At 42.1% G+C, this 14033-nt stretch overlaps 1 protein-coding gene across 1 annotated transcript in view; it reads right to left on the bottom strand.

Annotated features, from left to right (window-relative positions):
- The window catches only part of MTMR2 (myotubularin related protein 2), a 40444-nt gene extending 34221 nt beyond the window's left edge, over nucleotides 1–6223 (bottom strand). Inside the window, exon 1 of the mRNA XM_075727917.1 lies at nucleotides 6186–6223. The gene's annotated coding sequence lies outside the window, so the exon portion shown is untranslated. The remainder of the gene's footprint in view (nucleotides 1–6185) is intronic.
- Nucleotides 6224–14033: the final 7810 nt, after the last annotated feature.

Raw genomic sequence — 14033 nt, 5'->3', positions numbered from 1 at the left:
TTCTTACTACTTCTCTGCTGCTCTTGAAGTCTCTCTACTTGATACCTTTGATAACATAAAGCATGACCCATTCTTGGATTTGGTCTTGATTTCAGCCCTGTGTGCAAAGGGACCTGTGAAAACACTACACATAGACCAGGTAAGGTCTACTACTGCCTGCATAGCTTCTACTCCTGTACACCTGCAAAAATGTGAGGTGCACCTCCCTGTGAGAATATGACTGAGCCCAAAGCGATGTCACAGAGAAACACATATGGTCATGTCTTCACACAGTGACAGTAAAAAGATGAACTGTTTATTTAATTTCATTGCTGCATCCCCAGTTCACATCTAGCCAAGTCTTTTGTGACCGCAGGTCAATTATTTTCACCATCTGGTGGCTTGTGCAATATGGTCTGTAATTTAATAGCAGCCATAGTCCAGTGCACCGGGAAGGAAAGCTCAACATCACAGAAGACATCTTTGCATTTGCTATGAACTAGTCTTCTTAAGGGCAGTCCCATGCCAAGAGTCAAGGGCCAGTCTGAAACAGGAATACTTATCCCCATTCATCGCTAAGTGAGGATGGAGCTGACTGGCAGGGCAGAGAGTCTTCAACTACCCTGGAGGTGCTTAGGCAGAGGTTTTTTCGTGATTTAGTGCTTCCAAACTAGCATCACTCACTAACCGAAAAGTCCCTTAAAAGCAACAGCAAAAATCATTGCTTAAATGAGTGCTCAAAGTTTAAAAAGTTATGCCGTTCTCTAAACCCAGCTCTTGTTGAACATGTGTTACACATAACCGAAGCCTGACACACTTCCTGCATTGGCAGGGAGATAGCAATGGAAAAGCTCACTGAGGCTAGTTTTAGTGATTTACAGCAAAGGATGGGGGTGGGGGTGGGGAATCACATCTTTCTTCAATATGTTTTTCTACTATCAATATACATGTTCTACATAAAACTAGTCTAAGCCACTTTGCACTAAAGCTAGACTGAAGTAACACAAAGGTGGCAAAGTCAGTGACTGGCATTTCAGTTAAACCTGCCCAACATCACCTGAGGGACAGGATTTACCTCAATTTTAGAGGTCTACATCTGGAGAAATTACCCTGAACTCTCTTCATAGTCAGAGGAGAAATACGGTAGGTTTTCAAATGAGACAAAACTACACCTTTACTGGAGCACAGCTAAAGCTGGGATCCACTCTGAGAAATCAGCTGCTGCCCCTCAAATAATGTTCACAGCATCCCGCAGCAAGGCCTTCTCTAGCTCAGCTATATGACGTTCTCACCTAGCGTGGGCATTTCCTTAAAGCAGAGATAAATCAATCATAAATGACCTATTTCTTTCCATCGACTACAAAGGAATTGTGGTTGGCTAGCTTGAATGCAGACTTGCTCAAACAGATTTCATCCAGAAAACCTAGGGAGACAGCGATGGCATACATTTACTGTCTTGGAAGGAGAAGGCTCCTTCATACACCTTTTGTCATGCATCAGTTATGTACCTTACAAAATAAACCACATGGGCTTGTCTACAGTCTCCAACCATACACACAATGGATAACAAATTAAGGTTACTTACACAAGCAACTCTGTTTCTTCTCTCTTCTAACCTTTGAGTCCTGGTCATGCTACAATAATGCTCTTGCATCTCATATATAAACCCATCGCAAATCCACCAATTCTGCGTGTATTAAAGGAGAAAACTATTACGGCAGGAGCAAACAATCACAGAGGATGGGACACTTGCTTGTACAATATTTTGCTGGACCTCAGAGGAATACCAGGAATTGTGGATCCCACTGTTGCCCTCAAAGGGGAGAATGGTTTAGTGGTCACAAACAGCAACGCCAAGAACAAAGATTTGAATCACTTTTTCTGAAGGCTGCACAACTAAGCAGGTGACATACAGGTCTGCTGTACTGGTTTCCTCTGTCCACAGAATGGACTAGAAGCAAGAAGCAACACAAGAAAGCCAACATACGAGTTTCCATCCTCTGGTTCAGATTTTCACTGTATATAATCCAAAACCAAACACAATGGACCTTAACAAATTTTCAGGCAAAGGTACTGTTCTTAAGGGAAGTGGCAGCAGGCTCCGCTGGCCACATCCACTGCTTCCCAACTGCAGATGGAAGGGATCCAACCTCTTCATGACAGCTGCTCCAAAGCTTTGAACGTGGTAAACTTCAGGCATTATCCTATAAATCAACAGCTAACTCAAAATGAAAGTGCCCACTCATAAAAGCTAGAGCATTAGCAAGAAGACTTAAGAGAAGTACTATAAACTGCACAGACATATCTGCCCATAGGCACAGGAGAAAATACCACCTGTGGGACTTAGGAGCAAGCATCTATCCCACTGTACTTTAATAACCACTAAGTTCCCAGATCTGTAAGACATATTTATGCACCTCGATCCCTTTGGCAAAGTTGGCTCTAAGGTGTTCTTAAAATCTCATCCCAAATTACAAAGTATCTCTGAACTTCCAGCTCATTTTCACTTCCAACTACCTCGATTCGATTCTGTTCTTGCCTGATCTATAACTTATGTTAAAACACATGGCAGTGTATTTGCTAAAAATTCCCTCAAAAAGTGCATTCCCTAAATCAATTCTAAACAGTTTCAGATTTGAGATCAGGAAGGGGGCGGAGGGAAGAACCTAATAGTGCTTTGTTGTTTTTCTGTTGGGGTTTGGGGTTTTTTTCCTCATTTTTTTCCTATGAATCTAACTGAAGCAGCCAAAAGTTATTTAGAGTTAGTTTATGAAGTGAAAATTCTATAAATTGTAGTGGAAAAGCAATTTAATCTTAGTTCCAGATATTGAAATGCTCAATATACATTATAAAAAAAAAAAAAAACCCTTCATAAAGGTTATTATTAAATACTTTGGAGAAAGATTTAGGAAAAATACTGCACATGCATTCAGTAGGAATCCCCAGTGGTTGTCTCATTTACCTCATTACACACGTGTGCACACACACAGAGTGTTAATTGCACTCCAAAAGAAAACTGCAGGCACAGACTGCAAGAAATTATGTGGGTCCTTCCCCTGGTTCCCTCCTCCCGATGGACGCCTACTATTCTTCTAAAAATTCCCCACAGAAAAAGAAAGTGCTAATTGTAGCTATCACAAAGTGTTTTTCCATCATCATAGAAATTTAATTCCTAAATTCGAGTCAATGCACACACAGAGGCAGAGACCAAGTAGAGGTAGGAGTGATGATGGATCCATGTAGCAATTCATTCTAGCAAGGAAAATTTAAATACATATCAAGAGCATAATCCCATAATTGGCAGATTGACTTCAAAATCTTGAAAAGCTTATTTTCAGCCTCTTAAAGCTAACTGATGCAACACCTTCCTGTGAGAACACGATGTAGCCCAGGCACTTCTCTCCCATACCACAGAGTTACCACAAAATACATTAGTTTCTACTTCAGGGCTTATTCTCTTACATTTTTCCAGGAACAATGTGGGACTTCTTTTTGTCCTCAGAAGAAATGAGGTGCTTAGCTCAAATCTGAGTACCTGTAAGACTTGGAAGTTCATGATGTCTTGTGCCAATCAAAGCTGCAAAAGACACTCAGGCGTGTAAGGAAAGGGCTAGAACACTCTCATGCCACTGTATCAGTTAATGGTATGACCTCATCTGCAGTATCAAAGGCAAGGCCACATCTCAAAGATAAAAGAAAATAGTAAGAACAATCAAGAACTTCAAAAATCTCTCACAGAACTGACTTAAAAAGAAAAAACTTGCAGAACTGTCACATGATGGAGATGTAAATTTGAAGAAAACGGGACAAAGAATGATAAGCCCAGAGAGAGGACGTCTGTTCTCCTTGACTCAAGACTGGAAAGAAATCAGTGTTAGCTGATCGCCACTTATGATAAAACCTCCATTTAGGAGCTAGCTCTAGGCTCCAAGAGCCAGCCCAGGGAGCAAAGAGAAACGCACTAGCACCAACAGCGACTGATCTGAGGACAGGCTGTGGGACTGCAGTCGCACTGGCAAAACCAACACAAGAGGCTGTCCACACGTAGAGGACAGATCTCCACCTCACCTCCCAGGCTTGTTCTCCAGCATCAAACACTCAGGAATGAAGAGAGAAATGGTTAATGCATTAATTCCTCTAGGAGAGCTAAAGTCAACCTGTACTAGTGAAAACTGCCCATTTTTCCCTGTACCTTAATACAAGTAGGACCATGGGAATGCATTTTCTGTACGTCTGCTTACCATTGACAAGCAGTCACTCAAATGTAAAGGCAAGAACCAGCTTTATGCCTACACACAACTGCATTGCAGCCATTCGCATCACCTCTGTCAGCAGAGGCACATGCTCACACTTGGCCTGCAATGCCTTTATTCTAAATGAGTAATTCTCTGCTTTACCATCTCTACTTAAACATGATTCTAAAATGAAAGGGGAGCAGCATTTGTTCTAATCACAGCAGAACTTTAGTTTGCTTAGAAATAAAAAAAGACAAAGAGGGCAGGCTGTGAAGAAATCACTCTGCAAATTACAGGAACTGTGGCACGGGAAGGAAGTATGGGCTTCTAATGGCCTCCAGTAAACAATACATACGCATCTTCTGCCTGAAAAATGTATCATGCAGCTAAGTGAACATTCCTCTCTGGACATTATTTTTGATTGGGGTACAGAGGCCCTGTTGGATGGGGAACCAGACAAATCCAGAAGAGCAGGAATCCCTGCCCAAACAGCTTACATTTCATACAGACAAGGTGACAAAAGGAGGGAAAGAGTCACGAGATGCAGTCACGGTTACAAGGAAAACATGTGGAGCCAACTTAACCAGGGGGAAGGAAAGACAACCTCGATTCTAGAAAAGAAATGTTGCTTCGTTCTCTACTTGTAAAGGTAATTCTCAAGTGTTGAAAAACTGTGACAAGGCAGTTGAGTTCTGCATCAGAACTGGAAAAAGAAACCCACTTATGCAAACTTCAGTAAAAAAATTAAATAAGGAAAGCATTTTGTGTAAAATTAATTTTTTTATAATATTATACAGTTACAGCTGTAGCAGTATTTGCAATCTTATGCATATTCTTATCAATGAATCAGCCTCAGTCTAAAATCTGTGTTTTCTGTATGTTGGAGTAACTTAACATCCCAACTTCACAGGGCAAAAACATCAGACCTATTACATATTTCTTTACCCAGACATGTTCTGAACATTATTTTTTGTATCCATAGGTAAAACGTGTAAACTATCATTAGATTACACATAAACTATTGATTCGTTTTCCAATCTTAGCTTAATATTAGCTAATAAGCTGCCTTTAGCAAGAAACATTCATGTTCTTGCCACTTACGAACAGGTGGACTTTCTGTTATTAATTATGGACTACTCAAACAACACTCACGGGACAAAAAAATTATCATGGTTGTCAAAGGAATTAGTTTTGCATTTAGAGGTTTTTATGCAATTTTACCATGTTTAGATTTTACAAAGATGCTCAACCAAAGCTGAGAAATGCTAGAAGTCATTACTAGAACGTACCAATACCAACAGTTTTATACTCCGGGACGTTTCTTTAAAGCAAAGGTATAGCAGCATACCCCTTGGTTTCATAAGAGCAACTTACAGATAGCTTTCAAAACTCCTGCGACACTGAACTAGAACTTTGAATTTATAATTAACTAATCTAATAACAGACTTAAAAGAGCCTTGTTTGGACCTTTTTATGACAGAGCAATTTATTGTGACAGAAGATTATTTTTATCAGCTTGGAGATAGCAATCTTTCTCTGAAAGAAGATACTTCCAAGGACTCAGTGTTTACAAACAAGCAGGAGTTCTCAAGAGAGAACATCTCTCATATATACACACACAACAGAAAAAAAAAGGATATACAACTGGCAGGTTGAGGATTTCACTTACTTAAAGCACTTAAAAGAAAATGGAGTTCCTTTGAAAATTCCTCTCCAAGTGTGGGTTGCAGAGTTGGCTTTTTGAAGATTAAACAACTTTCTTTATAAAGAAGGAAATAATATGGTAGAGATTAAACTTCAATTTCACCTGTTTGACTTTGGGTCCTTTCATGCTTTGGCTACATAAAATTTGGCATTAACCTGAAAGCTGACATCATTTTACCATATCCAAACTCACAGGAGCAAGAAACGTCCTCTGAAAGAGGCCACAATATATATACACATTTCTTTTTTAAGACAAAACATACATACCCTTAAATCTGGAGAGAAGTTTTCTGCCGAGGTGGAGACTGAGTCAGACGATATAGCGGAAGCAGATTTGGTGGGAGCAGAATGGTCCGAGTGAGAAGTGGAAGCGCTATAAAGAGAAACACCACAGTGTATCAAAACCGTGCTCAAGAATGCCCAAAAGCCAACAAGTACAGCCACTCGCTAACAGTCATATCGGGCATTTCTCACTATTTCCACCCTTTCCATTCTCAGTTATTCAGCCCTCAGCGTGGTTTAAGAGAACCTGTTTTACTCACCGTTGCCATGGATTACCAAAGTGCACACAATTCATGACCAAATCTCAGCTCAGACTCAGCCAACGTTATCATGAGCACACACTTGATCAAATCCTGAATCACAGAAACCAAGGGCCTCCATTTCAGGCTTTCAGATGGGAGATATTAGTGCGCTGCAAGGGGATGGAAACAGACAGACTCCTGAACGCACGCCAGCACAACTCCAACCGCAGCTTTACAACGGTGGAAGAAACTCAGAATAAAAACTGTTTCCATCACACATAACTTTCCTCCTTCAGGTATATGTACAACCCTCAGGAGAATTAAAAAGACTCTCTCAGCATACCTCTCTGGTGATACAAAGTGTGATTTGCTAAGTAGCAAAGCAAAACAGTTATTTTCTTTTTCTATGCAGTTTTTCCTAATACAGCTGTAAGCAATTAAAATAAGCTTATTTTATAGCATTTTTATACAGCGACCTCTCCTACAACCATAATTGCTTAAAATTAGCATTTGATAATAGTGCTCTTAAAACCCCAGATGACTATAAAAAAAGTTCCTCCGTGGTACAACGTTACTCCCTGAAGCCACAGTACAACAGTGAATGCTACCTGCATCAATTAATTCCCACTCTCTTACCGATCCCAGGAAGGTTTTACCTGGGTATAAAGACACTCTTAAGGATCAGCTATCACGCTTGCAAGCCTAGCCTTGGCTGAAGCAGAATACCAGCAGGAGTATTAGCGTTACTACTTGTATTAATTAGACACGTGACAACCTAGAAACAGCTAAATTTGAGCTTCCAAAGGACCTGGAGATCTGTTAATTGTCTGAAAATTGTTTTGCTGCTGGTAAACAGCCACTGAAAGGCCAAAATGTTCCATTTTTATTTCTGTTCAATTGGAGTTTGGCAAAGTATTGCACAGGCAGTGTTAAAGACATGAAGGACTACAGCAAAATTGGGCTCTTGCTGGGAGCCAGTCCTTTCTCTCCAAGGATTAAAGAGTACTGGCAACTCACTCATCCTACAAGTAGAAACTTAGAAGTGGAACCTTTGGGAACAGTAAAAAAATTATTTAAAATAAATTATACTGGTGTGCGAATTGAATAGGACAATTCCACTGAATGCATTTTTTTGTACACGGTTCAACAGCTAATCACTCAGCTTTCCAACTTGCTCAACTCTTGTGGTATTGCTGGGTAAACTCATGTCATTTTGGATGGACAGTGGCACTCCTGCACACAATGCTGCTCACACTGCAACAGCCCCAGAGTCTCTGTCCCAGGAAGAAAATAATCTTACACTAAAACAACAAGAACTGAATCTGCAAAGCCTCCTGTTCTTACAGATCTAAGGGCCTCACACATACACTGAATTTGTGTACAGTTTCACATTACAACAAGACTGATGTAAAGCGTACGCTGCTGCTGAACAGGTTGCTCACATTCCCCTCTCTTCCTCCTCCTCTCAACCTGGGCTGCACACCGCTGCCATCTCCGTTGCACTGGACAAGCATCACAGGATGCACGGCTCAATTTGCTGATCTGCCCGGCCAGTAAACTATTAATAAACACGAAGAGAGTCTTCTGTTGGATAATAGGGCTGATTGGATTCATTACATGGCTATATAAATCATCAGATGCAGTGCACGGAGAGGGAGGGAATCTGTATCTGGCGATGATGAGGAAGGCTGAGAGCACTTTCATGCACAGCAGCCTGCAGGCATGCTAAATTAGGCTTAGCACTAAACCACATTTTTACATTACTTTACTTAAACGAGCTCAGATCCCTGGATGTGTTCCCTTGAAACTCCTTTCAGCCTGGTTTCTGCTTGGTCAGCCTTCATCTTCCAAGCATTCCCCCTCATGTTTGCAACTGTTGAATTAATTTGATTTTTAACAGTGTGTAAAAAAAAAAAAATCACACTTAATTTAATCATTCCACAAAGCAGCATGAATTTACTGTACAGCAACTGGTAAGGAGGCAGTACTAAAAGTTATCAACGAAGAGCAAGCAGATACTGTAGATGCCTTTATCTCTGGGTGACAACTCTGACTCCTGTCCCTGGGTCCCCACCATGCATTCTCCCGCACCGGCTCCAGCCGGGGGAGCCAGAGGCTCAGAGTAAAGCCTCCAGAAGCCATGTCTTCTAGCTCCCTCCCCTTTCAGGGCCCAGAATTTTGTATATTTAAATGCAGTTTACAGGTCAGCAACTCCGCTGAGTTTACAAGTCACTTAGCACGGGTGTAAATAAACAAGCGAGGGGCACACCAGCAGCTAACCTGGCCCGTGTGCACCACGTAGGACAGCTTACTCACTGAGCGAACATCGCTAAACCACTGAGCATAGAAACCTATTAATAGAAGCATTTGCATAGAGAATTTCACATCCTTTAGTCACAGAAAAGGGAGCTGGAAAGGTCTAATGGAGTATGCTAGTCTCTCTGCCCCCAAGCTAGGACAAGCTACACCCAAACAACTCCTGAGACCTGTCTGCCTAACCTGCTCTTAACAGTTCCCAGGGAAGAAGGCGGCTAACAAAAGAATCAAAATTTCACCAGTTTTTCTGCTTATACAACTTGTCTGCCCTCGTACGTTCTCAGTGTCTACCTAATACACAGTCAGCAATTGCCTAATCATTGCTGACCAAAGATTTTTATGAAATTGTTAATTAATTTCACGTTGGCAGGCTGAGGGACAAACTGCTTTATGCAGAAAAAAAAAAAAAAAAAAAGAGGAGAACCATAATCCACAGCACATCTGAGCTGTGAAAGTGTTTTGTGTTTGTTGATCATGCTTGGCTTCAAGTGGGTTTTAATGAAGGAAAGCATTTGCATTTTAGAAGTGGATTTTCTCCCCACACCAGCATCCCTCTGCTCCTGCAGAAGCCACCGGTGAAGCCTCCCTCCAGCAACAGCAGCGTGAGCTTTTGAGAAGCGCCGCCTGCACATACATTGAACAATACCACTTGGATTATGAGGCTCTTCACAGTATGCATAGGTTGCATATGTTTGGCTCGCTGCCTCTGTTCTCCTCATCCATCATTTATAGGGAGCTGAGATGGAACGAAGGAGCAGACAACTGAAATGCCGCTGGCTTGCGGCTCTCTCCTCTTATCGTCGTCAGGCAGTTTCACGGCTCCAGCTCCGCTGCTTTGCAAACTAATTAAACTGATGTCCCTGCATGCACATGAGAAGTTTATTAGCTTCAGTGGTTTACTCAGTCTCAAGCTCTCCTCTGCTGCCAATGCAAAAGGAAAGATCCTCAAACCACGCAGTTTCAAATGCCTTTGGGTGGGGAAAGGGGGAGAGCGTCCTGGGGCCGACACACAAACTCAGAGCGAGGAGACCAGAGCTCCCTCCACGTTTTGCCACCAGCCCTTCTGCATCATCTTGGGCAAGTCATTTATGCATGCTTCTGTCACGGCTTCTGCACGTTATCCCAGCTTTTGCCAATGTAAAGCTAAAGCTGCCTTTTACAATACTTTTGGCAGCATGACGGGGTACTTCTGGTATCAATCTAAAATGCTGAGGACCCCACCGAGGTTGCTCTGTTCTCACAGGAACATACCCCCAACACCTGTGTTCCACCAGTAAGACAACACAGAGCAAACCTGAGTGATGGCAAGGGCATGACAGTCAGACGTAACTGCTGAGTTTGGGGGCGCCTGACAAACGCTTGAGAAAAAAGGTAGGTTTGGCCAGATTTCAGCAAGGGTTAAAAATCACTGGAGCTGTGCCAATCACTGATAGCTGAAGGGCTGGTTCAATACAACTGAATAAACATGCAAAATGACGATATTATCTCTGAACCTCATTAAGGTTCTAGGAAACAACATATACTCAGGTTCACAAAATACTTTTGAGTTCTTCCTATAGAAAAGAAAGTGAGTGCAGATGTTCCTGTGTGGAACCTGTGAAGACCAAGGACCTCCTGGAGCATTTCTGTTCCCATACTTCAGGCCCAGGCAGGTCCGCACTGTTCCTGCTAATGGATGTCTGTGTTAAGTGCCAAAAGATACCCCTACAACAGTTCAAAAGCAGCTCTAGGGAAAGCACCTTACTCCTGTGACTGCCATGTCCATTTACCCCTTTCCCTCCTCCCTCCCCATGCAGAAGTGGGAAACAGATTTAGGATGCAATTAACACTGATATATGTCTTTCATCTTAGTAATTATTTTTATTATTTAAATGTATTTCTTATGGCCAGATTTTGAATGATAAGTGAGTCCAAATGAGAGCTGTTGGCACAATGGTCTTGTACAGTGTCTGCACGCAGTATTAACCCCTTGGCTATATGGAATACGTATATGCAAGTAATAAGAGAATTACAATGGAAATCAAGCACAATGACTCAACTCCTGATAAAGAGTTCATTGTTATTATTAGGACTATCCCACAACATGTCAGATGGTTTTCAAACATAATTTAGACTCAGACAGATGCCCTCCGGTGATTCTTGTTCAGGCAATTGAAAGGTATTACTACATCCATGGCAGAATTGAAGGTATGCCAGCGTGCTTAGCTTAAACTGTCAACAAAGATGTAAAGAAGCTGCAAATGGAAGCATCTGAGACACACAAACTTATACTGTTAAACTATGAAGATGCTGAGGAAATCTTTTGGGGGAAAGCAGTGATAAAGTCTTAAGCCACTTCAAAAAGTGCATTAAATGGCATCTGCCAAAGCCATCTGAGGCAATCTCTACCCTCAGACCCCTGCAATTTAAAAAGCACAGTGTATAAGAAAGCCAAGGAAAAGAAATAAAAACTTGTAGTTGCCATTTGTTTTGCCAACTATTACAGAAAGTTTGAATATGAAGCTATTGCTTTCCTAGAGTAGATAAGCAACAGTTTTCCCTAGAAGGAGAAAGCACAAGTACAGCTTCTGAAGACAGCAATTTGACCACATGAGGGTTCGAGTGCACCACAGTGAACTCAGGTCAGGTGAAAGATAAGCATGGAGATGCAAAGGAAGCACCCAAATCAAACTGTGAGGCCCTGCAGCTTTCACCTGATGCAGACAAATGCACCATTTATGCAGGAATGTATCCTTACACCTATTGTAGGAAATTTAATACAACGTTCTTAGTATAACGTTAACACAAGATCCTCCACAGGAAGGAAAACTCCTAGGAGATCTCTACAAAGAGCTTTCGGTGAACGTCAGCCTAAGGACAACCACACTATACAACCTCTTCTCTTAGGCCATGTGACCCAAGAAGAAAGTCACGACAACCAATTTCATGTATCACACAAAACTTCACAACTTCTGGCAAAACTTGAGACAAAGGTCACGACATTATTTTAAGGGATGGTCTGGCTAAACCATCCTAGCTTGTATTTGCTGAGAATGGCCATTTCCAAGCAAGCATCTTAAAGATGTGCCTCTTTCTGTTCAGCAAGAATATAAAAAGTATATGCATATACACCTTCCTAAAGGTAACAAACAATCCTATGCAGAAAGGGACTGACTACGATCAGGGTGGTGAGACACTGGCACAGGTTGCCCACAGAAGCTGTGGATGCCCCATCACTGGAAATGTTGAAGGCCAGGTTGGACGAGGCTTTGAGCAACCAGGGGGGTTGGACTAGATGATCTTTCAAGGTCCCTTCCAACCCAAACCAGTCTATGATTCTATGGGAAGCAACTCCCTGAGAAACTACTGTTAATTTCTATAGACACTTGTTCAGACTTTGAAAACTTGCTCAAAAAAATAAAAGACAATAAAAGGGGAAAAAAATTAAAAAAAAAAATTCCATGACTGGGAACCTGTGTCTGAATTTAACACACAGAATTCTGCAAAAAAACGCATGGGACAGGATGAAAACACATCTCTGGAAAATATGCCATTTTTATTTACAGCATATACATAGAGCTCAAGGACACCTATTTTTTTTGTACCATCTTAAAACACTGACCTGGCTCACTCCTATAAATAACACAACCAAAATGCAGTCAGTGATGATAAAGTCAGCTCTCCAGCACCTTCTTTATGAATATTCCTTCCCTGCCAGTACACCAAGTACCGCTTCATTGCTTGCAGAGGTGTGCCAATTACTCACACACTAATTGGCATGAGCTGCTCACACCATTTCTTTTGTATCAAACTGAATGTTTTGTTTCAATAGTCACTGAACTGACATGGAAAACAGGTGATAAAATGCACCACTGGGCGATACAGTTTCAGCCGTAGAGGTCATAAATGAGAAAAACACTGCAGAGGGCAAATTTCCATTTCCTCTCTTCCTGTTTTTTTTAAAAGTTTCTCATTATGTACATTCCTAAAATTAATCAAGGTGAAACCTGCAAATTAATGATGACTAGTGGCAAATACAATTTAATTTGGAAGCTTCAGATGCCAAGAGAGCAGGATCCAATTGGTTCAAATTTACAGCAGGGCCATGAATAGGAGCACCTGCAGCACTCGGGCACTTCTCTTAAAAGTATAATGACGCAGAGGTATTGAGCACTCTCCGCTCACTTCCCAAATTCAAGCCGACAACTCCCCCTCCTCAATACTTTCAACACTCCTGTTTCTTTCAGAGGAGGAAAAAGAAATACTGAAAAACCTTCTGGGTCACATCAGAGCAGAGGGAGACAAACCGGTGCTTGTTCCCCATGAATATGACTTTGTCCTAGCTAGTACTGGCTGAACTGGCCTGGGAAATCCAGCTGCTGCCCACATCAGGCTCTCCCATTTACAGCAGCTCTCTGTGGATCTGTGCTAAGGCTAAGTGGTCCCCATAGTCCTCATCTGTATGTATATATACCTAAGCGTACTCAGAAGTCCCTCGTATGCCCCTCTTAGGCAAGCACTTGAAGGCACGGCTGGCATCCAGCCTAACCGGGGCCTTGCAGCAGGAGCCGGGCGCTGCGCGCTGGCTTCCACTCCGCCACGGGGCTGTAACAGGCTCTGCCGCTGTAAATTAAGTCTTAGCGTCTTAACACCACCTCTCCCAGGACAGGAATCCCACAGTGCTCGGCGCTGCACGTGCCCGTAACAACAGGCAACCCCTCTCCTGAAGAGCTTACATGGATGGACAAAGGAGCAGCGTCTCCAGCAAGCGGTGACTCGATCTTAATTCTTCACAGCAAAACAGAAAATCAAACCAGGCTTATTCCACTTAGACAACAAGTACTAAAGGAAACTACCTACAGCATACAGGAGATGCATCCTTACCCGCTCCGAACACCCAGTACCCTCTTTTTAGGCATACGCAGGACAGACAATTGCTACATTTCAGAAGCACATGGAACTCACAATTTTTCTAAACATTTAAAGAACCCACTTTAACCTCTGCTTGACCTGTAACAATCTCAGAGCGGGGAAAAGAAAAGCCATAAACAAATATGCTTTTGAAGGAAAGAAAATCACCAACTGCCAGGCATCCTCTGGCATTTGGGAGACCAACAGTTATATAATATAATAATGCACCCTCACCATTCAAAAGGGCCGGCAATGTCAGAGCTTAACAACATCTTAAAAAGAAGCCATTTCAGCAAACAAATCATTGTGCATGTGTGTGACAGACCTTAAAATAGCCCCCCACACCACTTGCCTGAATGAAAAAGATTCACTTCTGTTGCCAAGC

The sequence above is a fragment of the Pelecanus crispus genome, chromosome 1 (assembly GCF_030463565.1).
Source record: "Pelecanus crispus isolate bPelCri1 chromosome 1, bPelCri1.pri, whole genome shotgun sequence".
NCBI lineage: Eukaryota > Metazoa > Chordata > Aves > Pelecaniformes > Pelecanidae > Pelecanus > Pelecanus crispus.
This window is presented reverse-complemented; position numbering and strand designations above follow the sequence as displayed.